This window comes from Theropithecus gelada, chromosome 17 (assembly GCF_003255815.1).
Source record: "Theropithecus gelada isolate Dixy chromosome 17, Tgel_1.0, whole genome shotgun sequence".
Lineage (NCBI taxonomy): Eukaryota > Metazoa > Chordata > Mammalia > Primates > Cercopithecidae > Theropithecus > Theropithecus gelada.
Window position 1 is genome coordinate 29529912 of NC_037685.1, and position 22903 is coordinate 29552814.

The window sequence follows — 22903 nt, forward strand, 5'->3', positions numbered from 1 at the left end:
CACAGAGGGCACCTTTGTACAGCAAACCCAGAATATACTTATGATGTAATGTTATTGAGGGATGCTATCAAGGGTAGAGATTTGTTAACTTTTTGACAAAGATATGTAGCAAATCTTTCCAAATTTTTATATTCTACGTACCCTTTGTGTTACAAAAACTAGATGGTTTATGTTTGTTCTACAATTTATCCATATAAATCTGCTTATTTTAAAATATAAACTCATAATGGGGTGGAAATGGATCATGAAAAATGTCAGAGATATTACATAGCACTTGATGTAGGAGAAAATCAGGCTTATGTAAACAGAAATAGGGTATCTCAGTGAGAATTGTGAGAGAATAAAGACCCTGCTGAGAAGGGCAAAAAAGATGGATTCAGTCAGCCTCACGAACTTTCTGATTTTTGCAGTACAAGGAGAATGTAGCTACAATGGTGATATACTAGAAACCACCATTTGAGAAATTTCTACAGGTTACCTGGAGATATTTCATTTAAAAAAACTTTAAAACAAAGTAACTCTGGGAAGATGAGCACTCTAACAAGGATTGGATCCCGTAGCAACTGAGAATGGACAAGAACCCAAAGATTGCAAAAAGTCAGAGGGAGAAGTTAATGATGTAGCTGTTCTGCATGTCTTTTTGTAACCAAAGCTGTTACTTGTGATTTTTCACACAGTGATAAAAAGTGATATAATTTCTGGATACTCCTGATAGCTACCTGCATAGGCAGTGATCTCCAGGGCAAGGGTCAGGAGGACTGGAGAGGTACACGCAAGCGCACTGAACAGGGAGTAAAGGTAAGTTCAAGGTTTAGAGTCAGAAAGATGGAATTAGTCTTTACTAATGAATTTGCTATCATTGGTAAGAAAATCAGGAGAAAGCTTCCTATAAAATAAACTCCGATTCTGGAATATTTGTGCCCTATCCAGAAAGTCTAGAAGGATTTTCTTTTCAGGTATTTTAAGAAGGGAACTTAAGAGAAGGCAGATTTTCATATATTTTGGACATGACAAAAATGCTATTTATCTAAAAATGCATGAATCATAACAAACATCAAAATTCCATGCTCTAATGATATATTCTACTTTCAAATATTTGGTCACCAATAGGAATTAGTAGAACAGCATTTCAACACTGCGATCAGATTATAAGCAGAGCCTTCAGCTGCATTGCTTGTCTAATCTGATATAAAATACCCTACATTTCAACCTGAGTTAGAAAAACTCCATTCATTATTTTGCTATAGAATCTTTAGCTGTAGATACAGAATCATACCAGATAAAGTGTCCTTTTTGGATTTAGCTTGTAAAACTTCCCATATAGATGTTTTAAAGTTGAAATTGGTTTTGCAACACCGTGATTCATGTCAGATTGGGATGTTTATTTAATGTTTCCATTGTTTTACAGGAAAAAAAGAGAAATTCTTTAATAAAATCTGACCTTACTTACTTATTCACTCATAGGGCCTAACTGTTTCATTATTAACTACAAGATGATGATTTTATAGCTGATATAATTTGATACCAAGTGGTTTAATTTGATGCCTCTGGCTAGATTTGTATGTCACACAATTTTACTAACTAAACGTAGTGATTCATTTTTAAAAATATCTTCAAAAATTCTCTTATTTTGGAACATTAGGTTTGTTCCTTTGCAGCAGCTACCTCCATATTTCTATCACAATATTTTTGATAGAATTTGCCTTATCTTAATAGCGACACACTGGCTTTTGTATGCTTATTTGGTACAACGGATGTGCTGTCAATTAATATTCAAATTGCCTATATTTACACACTTTATTTTTCCTATTTTTATTTTGAAGCAAACTCAAACCTATGAGAAACTTGCAAGTACAATATAAGAAATGTAGTTTCCTTAAACATGTTTTCATCCATGAATATGTTCTTTATATTTCCTGCTATCATGTCATTCTAGTGGTGACTTGCCATGCAATCACATTGCAACCTTTTAATCAGGAGCTGAGTGCCTCTAGTTCTCGTCTGTGTATGTTCCCTCTGCAGACCCTTCAAACAATTTTTGCATCATGTTTAGAGTTTGTGATTGTTACCTGTGAGAGGGCTACTCCAGTAAACACAACTCTGTCATAAACAGAACCTGACAAGGTGAATTTTGTTTTAAGACCAACAATTATAAAAGCTAAAGAATAATTCCAATATATAAAAGTAGAGTTCTCTAAATTTTCAGCATTTTATGAGAAAATTGGAAATGGATAGCTTCACTTTTGGGTGAAAATATTGTCAACCAGTATAATCATTAAAAGGCAGGCAAAAACATGGACTTAAAACATCAGAATTGTTTTCTTTTACAAATTCAATGAGCATGGGCAGAGAAGGGAAAAGGCCAGGTAGAGAATTTTTTTATCTTTTTTTTTTTTTTTTTTGAGATGGAGTTTCACTCTTTGTTGCCCAGGCTGGAGTGCAGTGCTGCGATCTCAACTTACTGCAACCCCTGCCTCCCAGGTTCAAGCGATTCTCCTGTCTTAGCCTCCCGAGTAGCTGGGATTACAACCGCCCGCCACCATGCCCGGCTAATTTTTGTATTTTTAGTAGAGACGTGGTTTCACCGTGTTGGCCAGGCTAGTATCAAACTCCTGACCTCAGTGATCCACCCGCCTCGGTCTCCCAAAATGCTGGCATTACAGGCGTGAGCCACCGTGCCCAACTGGGAGAGACGCTTTACAATACACCTCATTATCTGTTTGTTTGTTTGTTTGTTTTCCCCTTTCTTTTTTTTCTGAGACTGAGTCTTCTCTCTGTCACCCAGACTGGAGTACAGTGGCATGATCTCAGTTCACTGCAACCTCTGCCTCCTAGGTTTAAGCGATTCTCCTGCTTTACCCTCCTGAGTAGCAGGGACTATAGGCAAGCATCACTACGCCCAGCTAATTTTGTTTCATTTTGTATTTTTAGTAGAGATGGGGTTTCACCATGTTGGCCAGGCTGGTCTCAAACTCCTGGCCTCAAGTGATCCGCCTGCCTCAGCCTGCCAACATGCTGAGATTATAGATGTGAGCCACCGCACCTTGTCAAACATCATTACTTTTAAATTTTTTGTTTTACAAAGAGGAAGAAAAGAAATCTTTTAAAAATGTGTATTCCTCATGGGTGCTTCACATACATTATTTTAATTAATTTTTAGGACAGATGAAATGCCTTTAAACAATTGCTACCATTTTATTAATGTTATAGAAAGAATAATCTGAGTTTCAGAGAAGTGCAAATGACCAATTTGAGGTATCAAAGATACTCATTTGAGAAAATCAGATTTGATCCTGATTTTGCTGAGTCTAGTGACCATAATGCCTTAAGCCCTAACTTGTTAGTATCATCTGACTTATAGACACAAAGGTAAATTACTTTTTTTGTTTTTGTTTTTCAGAGGGAGTTTCGCTCTGTCACCCAGGCTGGAGTGCAGTGGCACAATCTCGGCTCGCTACAAGCTCCACCTCCGGGTTCAAGCCATTCTCCTGCCTCAGCCTCCTGAGTAGCTGGGACTACAGACACCCGCCACCACGCCTGGCTGATTTTTTGTATTTTTCATAGAGACGGGGTTTCACCATGTTAGCCAGGATGGTCTTGATCTCCTGACCTCATGATCCACCCACCTCGGCTTCCCAAAGTTCTGGGATTACAGGCATGAGCCACCGCTCCCAGCTGATAAATTACTTTTTGTAGTCTGATTGGAACGCGGGTGTTTGCTAATTTTTAGTGTCAAAATATGCCCCTAACTAGCTTTCAAAAGGTATTAAGTCATTTTCTTTATCAATTTAGTTTTATTCATTGTTTCCTTAAGCTTTCTTTTCTAGATGTATATTTGGCTGAAGGCATACAGTTGTATTGAAATGTGATTTCTGTAGTGTGATATTAGCTAATGCTCAGCATTCTAAGGGCAAAATCTCGTGGCACACAAATAAACATATTTTGCATAGTATTAGCTTTGTCACAGTCACTACAGAAGTATTAGAAATCACAGTGACCCAAAGAAAAAAATGAAAACATTTCTGATTCCATCATCCTGAGGTAACGGTAACAATTCTTCTACGGCCATCCAGAAACTGAACTCTAATTTTTTAAAATTCTTTCAAGAGGTGAGATTGCACCACAGCACTCTATTCTGGAGATAGAGAGAGACTCAAAATTAAAAAAAAAAAAAAAAAAAAAAAAAAAAAAGGTTTTGTTGATTTACTGAGAGGCTGTAAGTCCAGCAGGGGCCTCTGTCGGTAAAGCTGCAAAAGGGCTGGTGGGGCTACATAAGGAAGAACAGATAGAAACTGCAAAAGATTGATGGATGGAATAAAAAACGGATTGAGGAATTCCTGAGGGAAGCTCATGTCTTTGTAAGGAGACAGGAAGAGAAGCAGAAACAGAAAGCGAAAATCATGGTGGAAGAGGTAGTCAGAAAAAGGTTAGATCAAGATCCCCCTGGAAGGAGATAAGGGAGTGTTGGATTTTGACACAAAGAAGGGAGATGCAGGGAAAAGCTCCTAAGACCATGAGTGTGTTTGAAATAATTGTTTCTCAGTGCCGTAAAGAAATAGCACTTGAACATAAATTTAATTTATTTAGTAAGGTCATTTTTACTTCCTGCGGAAAGGGTACACTCACCAGCAGTTCTGCCACGAGCGTACACTGAACAAAAGAGACAGGGTCATTTATAACCTGATACATCCACCCTACTGCTGTGTCCAGTTTCCATTGGCTGGAACGGGACATCGCATTCTGTGTTTGTCCCGATTGGCTAGAAACTTAGAACTTTTTAAAAGAGGAAAAGGTAGAGAAGAACAAAGGAAGGAGGAAGTAACTTGTGGAATGCTGAAAAAGGTAAAAACACTTTTAAATAAGGAAGAGGAACAGGCTATGACCTAGTGCTTGCTTGGATCAGTATAAGCATGCCAGGGCAAATATTTAGGCTAAATTGTGGGAGCTAGGAACATAGAGTACATTGATTTCTTTATTACGGCTAGCAGATATTTAAGAATGTTAGCACAGGTCTTTGAATAAATTTTGCTTCTAAGAGAAATTATTATTTATTCGTAATTAGATGGGGAGGAAAGTCTTTGCAGAGGAACCTCTACTTTACTTTTTATGAGTAGATGTCCCCAGTGTGGAAAGCAAGGGCATTTTAAGAAAAAATGGCCTGAATGGAAAAAAAGAAGAAAAGGTGACCCCCCTCATGATCCTTAATGAAGACTAGGGGGGTTCAGGGGTTCCTTCTGAGTAGGCCCCACCAGGAACCCTTGATAAATTTGAAGGTAGGACCAGAGGGAGAAGAAGTGACATATTTGGTTAATACTGGAAAGGCTCACTCCTCCCTAATTCACCAACCAAGGGGTACAGAACTCTCTAGGAGAAATTGACAGTATAAGGGGTAAAAGGGGAGGGATTTCCAGTTCTGATATTCAAGACAACGTTACTTAGATTGGGACGAAAACAAATTGGCCATTCTTCTGTGTTCCTGAAGCAGAAACTAACCTCCTAGGTAGAGACTGAATGTGAGATTCGGTTTAGGATAAGGAATAGAGGAAGGACAAATAAAAGTAAAGGTGAGCCTCCTAACAGAGGAGGAGGAAAGAAAAAATTAATCCCCTTGTGTGGGTTGCGGAAGGCAACAGGAGAGGGTTAAAAATCACACCCTTATAGATTGAACTAAAGCAACCAGTAAAAGTAGTTTGCAGAAAACAATATCCCATTTCCATTGAAGGGAGAAAAGATTTCCAACCAGTAATAGAGGGTTTGATTAAAAATGGACTGTTAGAACCCTGCCTGTCACTATACAATCCTCCTTTGGGTTGCTTATCTGGAAGGCAGAGTTTCTGTGTCTGTTCCCAGACATCTTCTTGCAACTGCAGGCATCCCCCCAAGTCCTCTTGTAGCTTCCCTATCTTAGTGTGCCTAAAGGGAAAGGACTGTACTTATTAAGGCCTTGCTTTTACTGGGGCCCACCTTAGGAGTGTGAAGTTTGGTGATTACCCAGGAGTCTTTCCCCTAACCCTCCTTCTGTGCTTAAGCTGTTTATCTGTGATTTACAGCCTGAACTTTCAGGCTGCCCTTTGTTAGAAGAGAAATGATTTCTTTGAACTGCATGAAGTTAGAAAGGAAGCTACTTCAAGGGTGTTAAGGGAAATTATGGAAAGTTTACAAATTAGATGGGATTATCACACCCCTTGGTATCCCCCTTCCTCTGGAAAAGTAGAAAGAATAAATCAACTCTCATAAAGCATATCACCAATCTAATCTTAGAAACTAAGATACCTTGAACCAAATGTCTCCCAATAGCACTCCCTAGCATTAGGACAGCCCCAAGAAAAGACTTGGATTGTCCTTCTATGGGTTATTATATGGACTCCCATATTTGGGCAGGGCTACAGATCCTCTTGCTATGGAAACCAAGAACCAATTCTGAAGAAATTATATACCGGCCATATCCTCCACCTTGTCATCCCTCAGGTTATAAGGACTCCTGACTCAAACTCCACCTCTTGAGTTCACGATTCAGCACTTCCAGCCTGGCGACTTGGTGCTAATTAAGACTTGGGAAGAAGACAAGCCCCACCCAAACTGGGAAGGTCCCTATCAAGTGTCCCTGGCCACTGAGATGGCAGTGTGAACAGTGGAACAGGGGTGGGCTCAGTATACTCGAGTCAAGGGACTGGTGAAAGAGAACCCGGAAAGGAGGGGAGAAGACCAGTGGAAAGTGCATGGGCTGTCTGAGGAACCCTTAAAGTTAACTCTGAGAAAAATCTAAAAAGAAAACATGGGATGGCCCCATTTCTGGAAGTTAATATGGCTGGGATGGGCTATTTTACAAAGAGCAGAAGGTCAGAATGGAAACTGGCAGGGGACTCCTCCCTACCCAATCAGGTTGGTGATTAATGTGACCAAGATTGTAGCACACCAGACTGTAAGATTTGATGCCGCTGAGGCAAGGTGGCTCAAGCCTGGAATCCCAGCACTTTGGGAGACCAAGGCAGGTGGATCACAAGGTCCAGAGATCAAGGCCATCTTGACTAACATGGTGAAACCCCATCTCTACTAAAAATACAAAAAATTAGCCGGGCGTGGTAGTGGGCGCCTGTAGTCCCAGCTACTCAGGAGGCTGAGGCAGGAGAATTGCTTGAACCCAGGAGGTGGAGGTTGCAGCGAGCCGCAATCACGCTACTGCACTGCAGCCTTGGTGACAGAGCGAGACTCTGTCTCAAAAAAAAAAAAAAAAAAAAAAAAAAAGATTTGATGTCTGCCTGGTTTTACCTTCTGGGAATTTTGAAAATAAGGGACAGCTCTCACAGGCAGATAAATATCTCTGCCCTGAGTCAAATGCAGGTTACAGTAAGGGCATCACCCTACTCCAACTGCAATGATGTATGCTGGACTACCCAATTTCAGGGCTGGACAGTAAACATGGAGTGGGTAGCTCTGAGCTGGAGACCCTTGAAGAATAAACCACATCTGTCCGAGGGTTCCCTGCCAAATAACTGCCAGAATTTAGAATGCAATCCTATACTCATCACCATTGACAATCCAGCCATTCCAGACCAAGAACCAAAAGTAGCATCTCGGGTATCTGGGTTAGGAGCAGACACCACAGGAAAAGACACTCTAGGTTGATTTGTTCTCAAACTAATCAATGACTCAGCCTCCCATTTGCCTGGGACTACTCCAACCCCAGGTCCTAATAATCACTTAATCTACCAAATAATGACCCTAAAAGAGTAAAAATAATGGAGGTAAAGGATTTAAGGCAAGCCTTAGAAATTGAAACAGAGTACGGGGATGTGAACGCCTGGGTTGAATGCATAAAATTTTCGGTACAAGCTCTCAAAAAGAGTAACTGCTACATGTGTGCTGTGGGACAACCTCAGGTACAGTCGGTTCCATTTCCCCTAGGATGGAATCCCAATCCTAAAGGAATGCACTGCATGTTGGCTCTATACCAGGACAAGGATGAATGATGAAATGAGACGTGTAAGAGTCTGTCATTGTTCTTTCTGCATTGCAGAGGCTGGATCCCAGAACAATCCTTTTGTTCACTATAGGAAATATGAACCACTCTTCTCGCCTCTCTAGGCAGGGGTCAGAGTTCAATAAGCCCATGGGAGAACTCTTGACTTGTACCCACATCAGAAACATCACTGGTGAGTCAAGCAATGGCAATTACTCAGCTCTCCATATACCCCAGGCTGATGTCTGGTGGTACTGTGGGAAAGGGAGCCTCTGTGACCCGTTACTGTCCAATTAGACCGGGACTTGTCTTTAGTCCAATCGGCCATTCCCTTCACCCTGGTATTCCACAAGATACCTGAAAATACACATGGCCACTGAAACCACAGAGATTAAATAAATTGTTTTGATCCAAATCTATATGTTGACTTGATAGGAGTCCCTAGGTGGGTACCTAATGAATTTAAGGCCTGAAACCAAATAGCTGCTGGGTTTGAGTCAGCACTCTTCTGGCGGTCAACTATTAATGAGGATGTGGATTGGATTAACTACATCTATTATAATCAACAGAGATTCATCAGTTATACTCTGGACACTCTCAAAGGGGTGGTCAGCCAACTGGGTGCCACCAGCCAAATGGCCTGGGAAAACAGGCTTGCTCTAGACATACTAGCAGAAAAAGGGGTCATATGTGTTATGCTGGGTGAGAAATGTTGTACTTTCATTCCCAACAATACTGCCCCAGATGGGACCATCACAAAAGCTTTACGAGGACTGATAACTCTAGCCAATGAACTGACAGAAATTGCTGAAATTGATGACCTATTTACGGGTTGGCAAGAAGGCTGGTTTGGAAAATGGAAAGGCATGGTAGCTTCAGTTCTTACATCTCTCATAATTGTGGCAGGAGTCTTAACAACAGTGGGATGTTACATTATCCCTTGTGTGAGAAGACTAACACAGAGATTAATTGAAATAGCTATTAATAAGCAAATGCCTGTGACTTACTGGCAGAATAACCTGCTACTGTTTGAAATCAAATTAAACTCAGTCTCCTATGAGGAAGAAAGTAAAAAACTTCTAGAGCAATTCGAAGACCAAAAGGGTTTAGATGAAAATAAGACCAAAGGAAGTAAATAGAAAAGAGGAGGGAATTTGTGAGAAAACATTTTAAATGGTCCCTTTCAAGGCATGATAAATTTAAGTACTGGCAGCCAGCCTGCAAATGTAACAAACCACACAGCTCCTGCACCTAGAAGGTCACAATAAGTGAACAGAATGTAGAGGAGGGATCAGTTAAAAGGGAAGAAAGTTTCATCATTGAGAAATCGAAACTTAAGCAGAGAAGTGGACCTGGGTGTAACCTTCTAAGGGGGATAATGAAACTTAGGCAATGCCTGGGAAGATTGTAACCCCATAGTAGTCGATCAATGAGGAACTCAGGGAGGGACTTGTGTGCTAGGAGATAAGTTACCTATTGTGACTGCCCTGGATGTGCCCGCCCACCAGACACTAATCTCGCAAGACCATTATTAAAAAGTCTTACTTTTGCTGTTCTTTGTGTCTTTAAGTCAATTCTTGGTGTTTGGATGGGTAATTGTGTTTCTCATATAACTCAAAAGGTTATGACTTTAGATTATAATATCTCAGCTGTCTGAGGAAATATAATTTACTCTCATCAGTTTACAAATGAGAGAAAAAAATAGATAAATTTAATTTCCGTAGAAAAAAAGTAGCTTTCTTTCAAAGCCACTTGGAGAGATTAAAGTAAATTGATGTTATAGATACAGATAAATGGATGATAGACAGATAGACCTATCTTATAAAATCTATGTCTTTTTTATTCTTTTTGTATGTTATATGAGGATAAACTGAATTATTTCAACTAGTTAAATTTGATTTAAGAGGCAATAAAAATCTACTCAATGAATCTACCTGTATCATTTAGAAAATATCCCTCTGATATAATGCTGTAAGAATAAAATGCAGTTAAAGTGCTGGTTCATTTTGATACATGTCCCTGGTAATTATTTAGAAAAGGATACAAAGAACAACTAAGTAGCATTTTATTTACCTATTAATTTCTATTACTTTGTTTTATGTATATCCATTAATTATGGTATATTAGAACATGTCAAAATAAACACTGTAAATATCTCAGTGCATACTTTTTATAAAATTATGCATTTGACATTTGACAGATGATAACAATACTATAAATCATACAACTTCCATCTTTGATATTGTTATATTCTGTCAGTCTTAAAGGCGAAGAATAATAATACATTCTGTTGATGTGTTCATGCTAAATTACTTTCAGCATACCCCGAAGTATTTACAAAAGTTAATTTATGAAAATATTTTATATTTAAAACTTCTAGGTTTAAAGCACCAGTTTTGCTTTAATGTAAGCGATTTTCTTATATTTTGTCAGAAAGAAAATTTGAGAATGATCTGCCTTGTAAATTGAAAATTTTTCATTGAATTCAAATGAAGCTTATTCCACAATCTGAAATTTGAACTCTTTGATACATTTTATTATGTTACTTGCAAAATACCCTTGGCTCAAAAAAAGCTACTGAATGTTTAGTCCATAAACAAGCAAGTGTGCATATTTTGTTTAAATATTTAAAACTAACTTATGTATTAATCATAAAATGAGGACAGAGGTGCCGTTTCATTACATGCTTGAAAAAATACTGATCATTTAGCTCAAGAAAATTTACTTTTAAATTGTATTTTTCTTTATGCAATTCAAATAAATGATCCTCTTAAATTAAAAAAAAAATTATACATATTCTTAAAATCTACATTAAGCAAACAAGAAATCATTCCTATTTGATTCCACAGCTATTGAACTGTAAAGTACAAATAACACACTTATTATTACACTTGAGTTTGTTTTGGAGAACTACTAAAATGCAGTGGAGTGAAGAGTATTGGTAAGGGAATAATGTGTAACTTCCAAATGCACCATAGAATATTTAGGTTGTAAATAGAGGAATATAAATGATAGGTTATCATGGTCCTATTCAATTTGTTCTTATCTCAAGAAAACTTGGTGTATAATTTCAAACTCTATAAATTTACACAATTTATTACCTATGGTTTTAGTCCAGAAAGCAGGCTACATTCTCTTAAATTATGAGAAAATTTGTCCAAGAAGTGTTAAGTATACAATACTGGCTTTTTACAATTAGAAGAACTAAATATTTATTTTTATGTGTACTTTGCCTGAAGCTAAAAACTGTGACTGGATGAAGCAGTTACTTTCCTAGTGTAAAATTTTATTGCTCTGATTAACATTCTTTCTTCTTTTTACTATAAGGGCATAAGATAAGAGAAGGGGCATTTATTATGCGCCAAATCGTTTCCAGATACTGTGCTAGATATTTTTATAAAATGGTCTCAATTTTTAATAATAGAAACCATCAATTATTACTTAAGTATTGTATGTTCACTTCTATTTTGCTCAATATAATATAGCTAATAGGAAACACAGTAGCTTCACATATTTGCTACTGAACATACGTTCTGTCTAATATAACTGAATGTTTTGGAAGATATTGTTACAATCTAGAAAAAAATATAAACATTGTAGAAAATAAATCTTCATAGAGTAAATTAATAAAAAGTATAACACCAGACAAATTTTAATGTATTATTACTAAAGAATCATAAAGGCTATAGGCAAAATATAAAAAGTCCTAAAATCAAGTAGAATCACTGCTATCAACTTTGTCATAAACTTCACACTTTACTTTGCTCGCAGGAAGTCATTTTTAACACCTGGCATTGCTTTTTAAAATTTGTATTGTTTGACAGATCTTTTTGAATAATAGATTCTAGCCCTAGGTATATTCCTACTTTTAATTTAAATAGAACGATAAAAGCATGAAATCCTTCTTTGTAGGAAATACTCTGCAGCTTTATTTTAGTTGTACATTATCATCAGAAGAACAAGCCATGACTGGCCTTGCAAAAGTCTTCACTATAAAGGATCTCATTCAGAGATATGAACTTCACTGTAAGAGAAGAATAGCTCCCACAGAAGCTAAAGATATGTGCCGCCTTTGATGTAAGCCAAGAAATTCTTTTTTTTTTTTTTTTTAATGAGGACATTAAAAATCGAGACATAGTATGTAATCAGCAGCCCACAAATTTCTACCAAATTTTTACTCATATAGTTAGGACAACTCAGAGAAATGCTCTGTCATGAAACACACTAAAGAGTGAGACTAGGCCGGCACAATGATTCATGCCTATAATCCAGCACTTTGGGAGCCCAAGGCGGGCTGATCATTTGTGTTCAGGGCTTCAAGTCCAGCCTGGCCAACATGATGAAACTGTCTCTACCAAAAATACAAAAAGTAGCTGGGCACTGTTGGGCTCACCTGTAATCCCAGCTCCCAGGGGACTGAGGCAGGAGAATTGCTTGAACCCAGAAGATGGAAGTTGCAGTGAACGCAGATTGTGGCACTGCACCCCAGTGGGGGAAACAGAAAAAGACTGTGTAAAAAAAAAAAAAAAAAAAAAGAGAGAGAGAGTGAGACTAACAATAAATACAACTATTGCCATAATCTAAGGGCTTCCTGAGGTATAATCAGAAAGGTTTGAGCTATTATCAAAGTTTCAAGTATTAGCTCATAAAATTTTGGCACGTGAAACATTAGTCACTTTCTAGCCAGAAAGTTCATTATAAAGAGTTTTCAACACCAGCAAGGGGCTCAGTTCCTATGCCAGTCAGAGAACTAGAAAGGCAGTTCTTTCTTAAAAGCCTGCTGTCTGTTCAGTAGCCTGCTTCACCTCTCCCTCAACAGCTCTCCTTAGAAAACTGAGCTTTTTGTTTGAGGACCAATTCTAGAATATATAATAGTGTCTGTTACTTAGCTTTGTAACATTAACATTCAGTACATCCTTTGGTCTTTCATGATCTTATGCCTAATTCTCTAGAGGAAAACAAATTTTTATATATATATATATATATTAATTTACATGTAAAATGCATTTCAAATAGAGGTGGCGCACATCAACACATTAATTCACACGCTTTCATTTTCATTTTTTCAAGGAAGGAGTCTCATTATGTTGCTCAGGCTGGACTCATTGACTCAAATGTCTGGGCTCAAGGGATGCTCCTGCCTCAACATGTCAAGTGGCAGCGACTACAGGTACGTGTCAGCCACTCAGCTCAATCACACATCAGACCATTAAAAATAAGGATACTAGGCTCAAAGCTAAATTTTATTGTTGTCAAAATTTTCAACATCAGTACTAAAAACCTAGAGGAATATGGATAAGCATTTAAAAAATTCTGTCCAGCTAATTCTGTCCAGTGTTCCTTTAAATATCATGCAAAAAAGCTAGTTTTATAAATGTAAAATCTGCATTCATGGAGGGGAGGAACACAAGCTTACTGGAAAAAGCCCCAGATGAAGGAAATTATCAGCTATGAGATTGAAAAAACAATGGATCTCACCCAGCAGGGCCTTGAAAATAAATGTTGAGATCACGTTTTACAACAGACTGGTACAATCAATCTAATAATTACTGTTTAATAATTAGCAGAATTAAGATATTTTATGACATAAGAGATGTAGTAAAGAAAGGCTTACACTTTCTGATTGACAATATAAATAAAAAATTTTAGAAAAACAATATAGTCATGTAACTTATGGTCCAAATATGAATTAAACTAGAAGGTAACATGACTTGATTCAGTTAATGCAGTATTCAAAAAGTGATTCCAATTAGTCTTGGGTGTTGTACCAACTTCCTTCAAAGGAGTAAGTTTTAGAGAAAGCAGATTTCATATCCCATACAAATTCAATAATATTCTTGTTCAAAAGGTTATAAATTACAGCACTGTATTATAATAAAAAGTGTTTATAACATTTTATTTTTCAGAGTCAATCAGAAACAGCATGAAATAATTATAGCTAAATAATGAAACATAAATGTTATAAATGTTGACATGGTAAAACAAACAATGTAGTTGTCAAGCTGAGAGGAAGAGTGGTGGAAATGTACAGAGAAATAGTTGTACACGTTTTAGAATTTCACCTAATGAGCAAAGATATATTCTCTAAATCTGGTGGATCAAGATTACATTTGAACATAGTATTCAGATTTATAAGCTTGAAAAAAGGAAATAAAAACCAAAGATAAATCTAAAAAAAAAAAAAAAGAAGGGAATGGGAAGGTAGCAAGGCAAAGCTGTGTAAGTCACACACCTATCTTCTCTCTCACAGCAGAGAGTAAAGCAATAGGGTTTATGTTGATAAATAGAATACATAAATGATAAATGTATACAAACATATTAACTTACAATTACAGAGGTGACCATTAGAAGAAGTGAGAACAGAAATTGTCAAATCCAAGGAATAGAATAGGAGATTAGGAGAGGTTTTTCAGTATTTTTTAATGCTTATATCAATTGCGGAACTTACAAATGAAAATGGGAAAGACAAGTATGAATCTAATCATAGATCCATAAGTAACTAAAATGAATAAATACTATACTGATACTTTAAGTTAATGTAGGTACTCTATACTTTAAGCAATGAAATCTATTTTATAAATAGTGAATAGTCATTTTTACAAACCTATAATGTTTATTTTGTCATTGATAACTAACTAAATCACTAGCTAATCGCTAGCTACTCTCAGTTGCCACATAGGGTTAAATGTAAAATTGCATACTTCTCTAGACTGGAATTACATTTGTGAAAATATAAAACCATGATGGACAAAGGTCTATGGAAGTGTGCATTGGAGAGTGAAACAGCAGTACCCAGGTGGCTACAGTCAGCAGGGGTGTTTGATGCTGAGACAAAGCGATTATACATGGAATAAATGTTTGCTGTATCTTGGGAAATACTTTCTAGGTATGATTCATTCTAGAAGTTGCTTTCTCTCTGACAAAACTAGGTCAATCTTTATAACTCCGCTCCTGGCTTTGGAGCACAAAGATGAAATTGTTCCTTTGTGGTCAAAGGCAGTTGTGACAGGCATAATTTTATCAAATTTGCAACAGAAAAATACTCCTCTTTAAATTTCCAGATGGGATGAGATTGTGGAGCAGATAATAGAGGGAAAAAAGTATATCCACAGAACTCTAGAAATTCAGATAATGAAGAACCCATATATAGCACCAGAGATTCTTGTAACTAGAGGCAAATAAATTGAGAAATCTTGGTAAAAAATAATTAACTTTGAAAAGGAAGTGATTTTTGATAAAGACATTGTGTTGAGGCAAATAAATGCTTCAAAATTTAGAATTAGGAAACAAAAAAGAAATATAAACATCAGCTGCAAATAGAACTGTGATGTGTCCTTTGATCATATTCAGAATTCCCAAGTGAGGCCTGAAGAGTTAACATAAGAATCACATTGCAGTTAGACCTGGATATTAATTTTAGGCATATATGGAAATTTATAAATATATACATATATATGTGTGTGTGTGAGTCTGCTTGTGTATGTATTCTGATACTAAATTACATCTTTTTCATTGCTTAGTGGTGATGCCGTCACTCTTAAGTGATTTCTACATACATATTTGATTTTATGAAAGTGATTTTCAAGCTAGTGAAATATATATGTTTATGGGTATAGACAGTCAGAAAATAGTTTAAATTGGTATTTTAAGTGGATTTTACATATGAAGGTGTGCAGCTGGTTTATTATTATTATACTTTAAGTTCTGGGATACATGTGCACAATGTGCAGGTTTGTTACATAGGTATTCACGTGCCATGGTGGTTTGCTGCACCCATCAACCCGTCATCTACATTAGGTATTTCTCCTAATGCTAACCCTCCCCTAGCCCCCCACCCCCTGACAAGCCCTGGTGTGTGATGTTCCCCTCCCTGTGTCCATATGTTCTTGTTGTTCAACTCCCACTTATCAGTGAGAACGTGCAGTGTTTGGTTTTCTGTTCCTGTGTTAGTGTGCTGAGAATGATGGTTTCCAGCTTCATCCATGTCCCCACAAAGGACATGAACTCATCCTTTTTATGGCTGCATAGTATTCCACGGTGAATACATGCCACATTTTCTTCATCCAGTCTATCATTGATGGGCTTTTGGATAGGTTCCAAGTCTTTGCTATTGTGAACAGTGCTGCAATAAATGCACGTGTGCATGTATCTTTATAGTAGAATGATACATAATCCTTTGAGTATATACCCAGTAAAGGGATTGCTGGATCAAACGATATTTCTGGTTCTAGATCCCTGAGGAATCGCCGCACTGTCTTCCACAATGGTTGAACTAACTTCTACTCCCACCAACAGTGTAAAAGTGTTCCTATTTCTCCACATTCTCTCCAGTATCTGTTGTTTCCTGGCATTTTAATGATTGTCATTCTAACTGGTGTGGATGGTATCTCACTGTGGTTTTGATTTGCATTTCTCTAATGACTAGTGATGATGAGCTTTTTTTTTAATCATATGTTTCCTGTCTGCATAAATGTCTTCTTTTGAGAAGTGCAGCAGCTTTTTCAGAATGGTGTCTGCGGCAGGTAATGTCCTCTAAAGATGTCAGCATTTAATCCCCCAAACCTGAGAATATGTTACCTCAAATAACAAAAGGAATCTTGCACATAAAATTGAGGTAGCATACCTTAAAATAGGCAAAATATTTTGGGTTATCCAGATGGACCTAGTTAGGTCCAATTCAGGCTTTTTCAAGTAGAAGAGGAAGACAGATGCGTGGGGCAGAGAATGTGAGAGAAGAGACAGGAAGGATTCAAATCATGAGAGAGACCCAGCCTGCTGGGACTGGTTGTGAAGATGGAGCAAAGGGCCATGAGTTGAGAAGGGTGGGCAGCCTCTAAAGTTTGAGAGCAAACCTCAGCTGATAGTGAGCAAGGAAACAGACTTCAGTCCTGTAGTTGCAAGGAACTGAATTCTGCCAAAAATCGAGATAAGAAAACAAAAACAAAAAACAGATTCTCCCTACAGCTCCCAGAAAGTAACTTGACCTTCCCAGCACCTAAATGTTAGCCCAGTAATACCTGTGCTGGGATTCTGAAATATAGAACTATAAGATAATGAATTTGTGTGATGTTAAGTTGTTTAAAATTTGTGATAATTTCTTATGACATCAATAGAAAACTAATAGTCTCCAAACCATTAATTTACTATAATTATATGCCTTATTATTTGCTTACTCTAGGCTTATCATGTGAGCAGCATCACCAAGGGACTCCCATATAAATTGTTTCTTTACAAAATTCTGCATTTGGATGTTATTATGTCCATTTTACAGGTAAGAAAACAAATCTAGAGAGGAAAAGTAACTTTCTAAAAGCAACACAACTAGTGAACTCTATGAGTAGTATTCAAAAATAGGACTTGAAATCAGATTGTTTGAAATCACTGTGACATATTTACATATTTATGTGCATGTATGCCCACACATATCTACATATACCTACTGCATCTCCATAAACACATTTTAAAACTTCTAAGTAAATAACATAATGCTTTATGGAACATGGAGCAGCTATTTTATTATCTATTTGTGTAGAAATTTGCCTTGCAATAAATGTTTAAAGAAATGCAAATTTCCTTGCTTATTCCTTTAAACATATTTGCCTTTAAAAATTAGTAAACATTTTTACTGAACTTAGAAATTTAAATATTTACTATATAAAATTTAAAGCCATCTTGAATTCAAAGTAATTTTAGCATGTAAATATGATAGGTGCATTTGATTATATGTAACATGACTTGAAATTAAATGAAGTTTGACATTAATAATAAACTGTGAATAAAAGCATTTATGGATCAAATAAATCATGTAAATAACAAAGGGAATTAAACAAACTTCACATGCACATACACTTAGTTTGTATCTTAAACAAATGTTGCATTAATATTTGTTATCTAATTTTTTAAAGTTTATATTTGATATGGTTAGGCTTTGTGACCCCACCCAAATCTCATCTTGAATTATGATCTCCATAATCTTCAGGAGTTGAGGGAGGAACCTGGTGGGAGATAACTGGATCATGGAGGTGGTCTCCCTTATGCTGTTATCATGACAGTGAGTTCTCACAAGATCTGATGGTTTTATAAGTGTTCGGCAAGTTCTTCCTTCACTACTTTTCTCTCTCCTGCCGCCCTGAGAAGGTGTAAGCTTGCTTCCCCTTTGCCTTGTGCCATGATTGTAAGTTTCCTGAGGCCTCCTCACCCATGTGGAACTATGAGTCAATTAAAATTCTTTCTTTTATAAATTACCCTGTCTTGGGTAGTATTATTATAACAGTGTGAGAATGGACCAATACAATATTCCTATTATACAGCATCACTTCCATCTTTGCCCACTTCCCCTTAAAGGAAACTATGGTATGACTTATGGTGGCAGGACAGTCCATATAGTGAAGTCTTGAGAACGAGACTGGAAGCAAACACTTATTTCTTGATGTAAAGTGAAACATCACAGTGCAGAAGTGAACTGTGTCCTTCTCTGGGAACAGAGACGACTTCCAAACATGAGGACATAGGTTAGGAAGATGTAGTAAATAATCATTTTTTTTTAAAAGGACAAGATAAATAAATGCTAATCTGTTTGATAGGAAAGAGTGTGAATGAGATATTGCAATTTAGGTAGAGTAGTCAGAGAATGCACTAGAATGATGAAGAAATAGTCATGTCAAGAACAAGGTTGTAGGTCTCATATATAAAGATAAAGACTTGTAATGATCCTAATGCATAAATGGAAAATGTGGCTGGAAGTGAGTAAATGAGTTAAGTAGGGAGAGTAATAAAAAGTTGACGTTAGGGACGATGTAGGAAAAGACCAGACAGTAGAAACTTGTGAACCATGGTAAACAGTTCGGATTTTATTCTGGATTTAATGGGTAGTTATCAGAAAAGTTTTTTGTTTGTTTGTGTTTTGACACAGAGTCTCTCTCTGTCACCCAGCCTGGAGTGCAGTGGAGTGATCTCGGCTCACTGCAAACTCCGCCTCCTGGGTTCAAGGGATTCTCCTGCATCAGCCTCCCAAGTAGCTGAAATTACAGGTACCTGCCACCATGCCCATCCAATTTTTGTATTTTCAGTAGAAATAGGGTTTCACCATGTTAGCCAGGCTGGTCTCAAACTCCTGACCTTAAGTGATCCACCCGCCTCAGCCTCCCAAAGTGCTGGGATTACAAGCGTGAGCCACTGTGCCTGGACAGAAATTTTTTTTTTTGAATATGTATTTTATTTACATGATCTGATTATATTGGAAGATATATCTGACATTTTTAGAAGATGCAATGTGGAGAGTAGTAGATCACAAGGAGTCCAGAACAGAAGTGGAGGACCTTCCCTGCTACTGCCGGTGTCAGGACAGATGATGCTGGTTAGGTTAAAAGATGAAGATAGGACCCGCTAATGGATTACACAGTGGGTGTGAGAAAAAGAGACAAATTAGGAATGACTTCCTTTCTGGCTGTGACGAATAAGCTGGATAGTGCCATTTGGTTATTTGACATTGACTGTGTTTGGAAACAGACACTTAAAAGATATCCATAGTACTGACTTTACAGCAAAATTTCCACCTAAGGCAGAGTGACACACTGCAATGGGAGAACGTTAATAAGCACTACTGTCTCCACCTGCAGTAAGAAGAAACCTGAGATCGTCCCCATGACTCCCATCCACAGCACACATACCCTATATAATTCCCTCCTCTTCAGTGTGGCTGAGACCATTGAGTATGATGGGATATCACCTCCATAATAGGTTGCTAACCACTTAACTTTGAGGGTGGCCCTTACATAACCATGTGAGATATTCAGAACATGGTGATATGGTTTGGCTCTGTGTCCCCACCCAAATCTCATCTTGAATTGTAATCCCCATGTTGAGGAAAGGACCTGGTAGGAGGTAATTGGAACATGTGGGCAGTTTTCCTCATGCTGTTTCTGTGATAGGGGGTGAGTTCTAATGAGATCTGATGGTTTTAAAGTGTAACACTTGCTTGCTCATGTAACATGTCTTGTTCCCCATTTGTCTTCCACTATGATTGTTTCCTGAGGCCTTCCCAGCTATGCAGGACTCTGAGTCCATTAAACCTCCTTTCTTTATAAAATATCATATTTTAGGTAGTATGAATACTACAGCAGTATGAGAATGGACTAATACAGACAGTGAAGTATCATTGAGATTGTTTCTGGCAGGCCTAAACCAAACAGCCATGTACTTTGTAAACTGCCTACACAAGGGGCCACATGACTATGACCTGGAGGAAGCATCTAGAAGCCTCTGAGGGGACCACTGGCCAAAACCCAGCAAGAAAATAAGGATCTTAGTCCTACAAACACAAGACACTGAATTCTGCCAACCATCTAAATGAAATCAGATGAGAACTCTGAGCTCCAGATAAGAAAGGAGCCCCAGCTGACACTTTAATTTCAATTTTATGAGGTTCTAGAAAGACAACCCAATTATGCTACCCCTGGACTTTCTAATTACAGAAGTCATGAGATAATAATTTTGTGTTATTTTAAACTGTTAACTTTTCAGTAATTCATCGTAGCATCAAAAGAACACCAACGTGTGTTTTAGTACTTAGAAGTGGAGTGGCGCTGATACCAAAATTTGAGATACCAAAATTTGGGAACAGCTTTTAAATCGGGCAGTGAGTGATGACTGGAATAATTTTGAGTAGCATACTAAGAAAAAATTTAAATCATCTTGAACAAACTGCTAATAGAAATTAGGATTTTAAGGATAATGCTTATGAGAGCTAAAAACAGAATCTGCAATCTAAAGGAAAGGACGTCCTTCTCATATAGTGGCAGAAGCCCTGGTGAAACTATACGATGTTGATCGCAGAATTTTGAAGTGATGAACTTAGGTAGGGACATTTCCAATCATAGTGTTAAGGGTGCTGCCTGGTTTCCTTCTGCTACTTACAATAAAATCATGAAGAGAGAGAGAAATTGAGGGAAGAAATGTTAAATGAAGAGGAACAAAGAATAGATGATTTTGAAACTTTCAAGGTCTCTGGATAGTGAAAGATTCTAAAATTTTCATATGGCTGCCAGAAACCTGGCATGGAGAAGAAGCTGATGTGTCACTATATGACCTTTGCTAAAATATCAAACAGATCAAAGGTCAAAACAATCAATAACACAAAGGGTCTTTGCAAGGTACTAAGGGTATCCCTCGCAGATCCTCTTAAACAAACAAGTGGGCCTTTATGAGGCTTTAGTGTATTGTCCCTCAGTCATCTCAGTGGAAGCCAAAGATGGAGAAAAAATATCTCAAAAATCTTTTGGGATATGCCTTTGACTACTGAAGTGAGACCAGTGAAATTCACACAAGAAATACAAAGTTTTTGAGAACATTGTTTTAGCAGAAATAATCTTGGCTTATACTGAAAAGACTAAGAGAAGATGAAGTTAAAGTAGGCTCTTGGATCCCAAATTCTAACAACAGAAGGCTAATGAAACTCTTCAGCAGCAAACACATGCTGCTTATTCAATAAAGAAAGGAAGAATGGAGCCAAGAGCCTAGAGGACGAAGTCAAAAGCTGTGGGTGATTATTCCCAGTCCTTGAAACCTAATAAAAAATTCTAATGCTGTTTTCCTGTGTTGATTTCAGAACTAGCTTGGACTAATCATTCCTTCTCATCTTCCTTTGCCTGCTTTTTCTTTCTTTTTCTTTCTTCTTTTTTTTTTTTTTTTTTTTTTTGGATGGAGTTTCGCTATCGTCACCCAGGCTGGAGTGCAGTGGCAAGATCTCTGCTCATTGCAGCCTCAGCCTCCCAGGTACAAGCGATTCTCCAGCCTCAGCCTCCTGAGTAGCTGGGATTACAGGCACCTGCCACCACGCCTGGCTAATTTTTTGTATTTTTAATAGAGACAAGATTTCACTATGTTGGCCAGGTTGGTCTCGAACTCCTGACCTCAGGTGATCCATCCACCTTGGCCTCCCAAAGTGCTGGGATTACAGGTGTGAGCCACCGTGCCCGGCACCTTTGACTGCTTTTTCAAGCCCAAATGTTTTTAACCATTATGCAATACCTACTCCTCTACTGTATGTCAGGAGTGTTGGGAGGAGATACCTTACATCTTTAGGTTCACATGTCCACAGGTGGGGAGGAATTGTGCCCAGGAGCTGTGTTTAATGAATTACACACAGTGGCCTCATTCACACTTACTTTAGATAATGAGAAATTTAGACTTTCAGCTGATAATATAATAGAGTAAGACTCTTTGTAATGCTTGAAGAGGGTGAATAACATTTGCTTGTGTGAGGGATATGAATCATTAGGGCCCAGGAAGTAGACTGTGGCAGGCAGAATACTAAGATGACTCCTCTCTGCTATGGTTGAACAATTTTGCCCCTCACAAACTTATATGTTGAAAGCTTAATTACTAATTTGATGGTATTACAAGGTGGGTTTTGTTAGGGGTTTATTAGGTCACGAGGGCAGCCCTCATGAATGGGATTAGTACCATTCCAGGACTTTGGGAGGCCAAGGCAGGCGGATCACGAGGTCAAGAGATCGAGACCATCCTGGCCAACATGGTGAAACCCCATCTCTACTAAAAATACAAAATTTAGCTGGGTGTGGTGGCAGGCGCCTGTAGTCCTAGCTAGTCAGGAGGCTGAGGCAGGAGAATCACTTGAACCTGGGAGGCGAAGGTTCCAGTGAGCCGAGATTGTGCCACTGCACTCCAGCCTGGCAATAGAGTGAGACTCTGTCTCAAAAAAAAAAAAAAAAAAAAAGGAGGGGGTGCCTAGAGAACTGCCTTGCCTGCTCCACCATGTGTGGACACACTGAAAAGGTGCCATGTATGAGACATCACATCTGCTGGTGTCTTGATTTTGGACTTCCCAGCCTTAAGAACTGCAAGAAATAAATTTCTGTTGTTTATAAATTACTCAATTTATGGTTTTTCTTATACCAACCTGAATAAACTAGGACAGCCCCC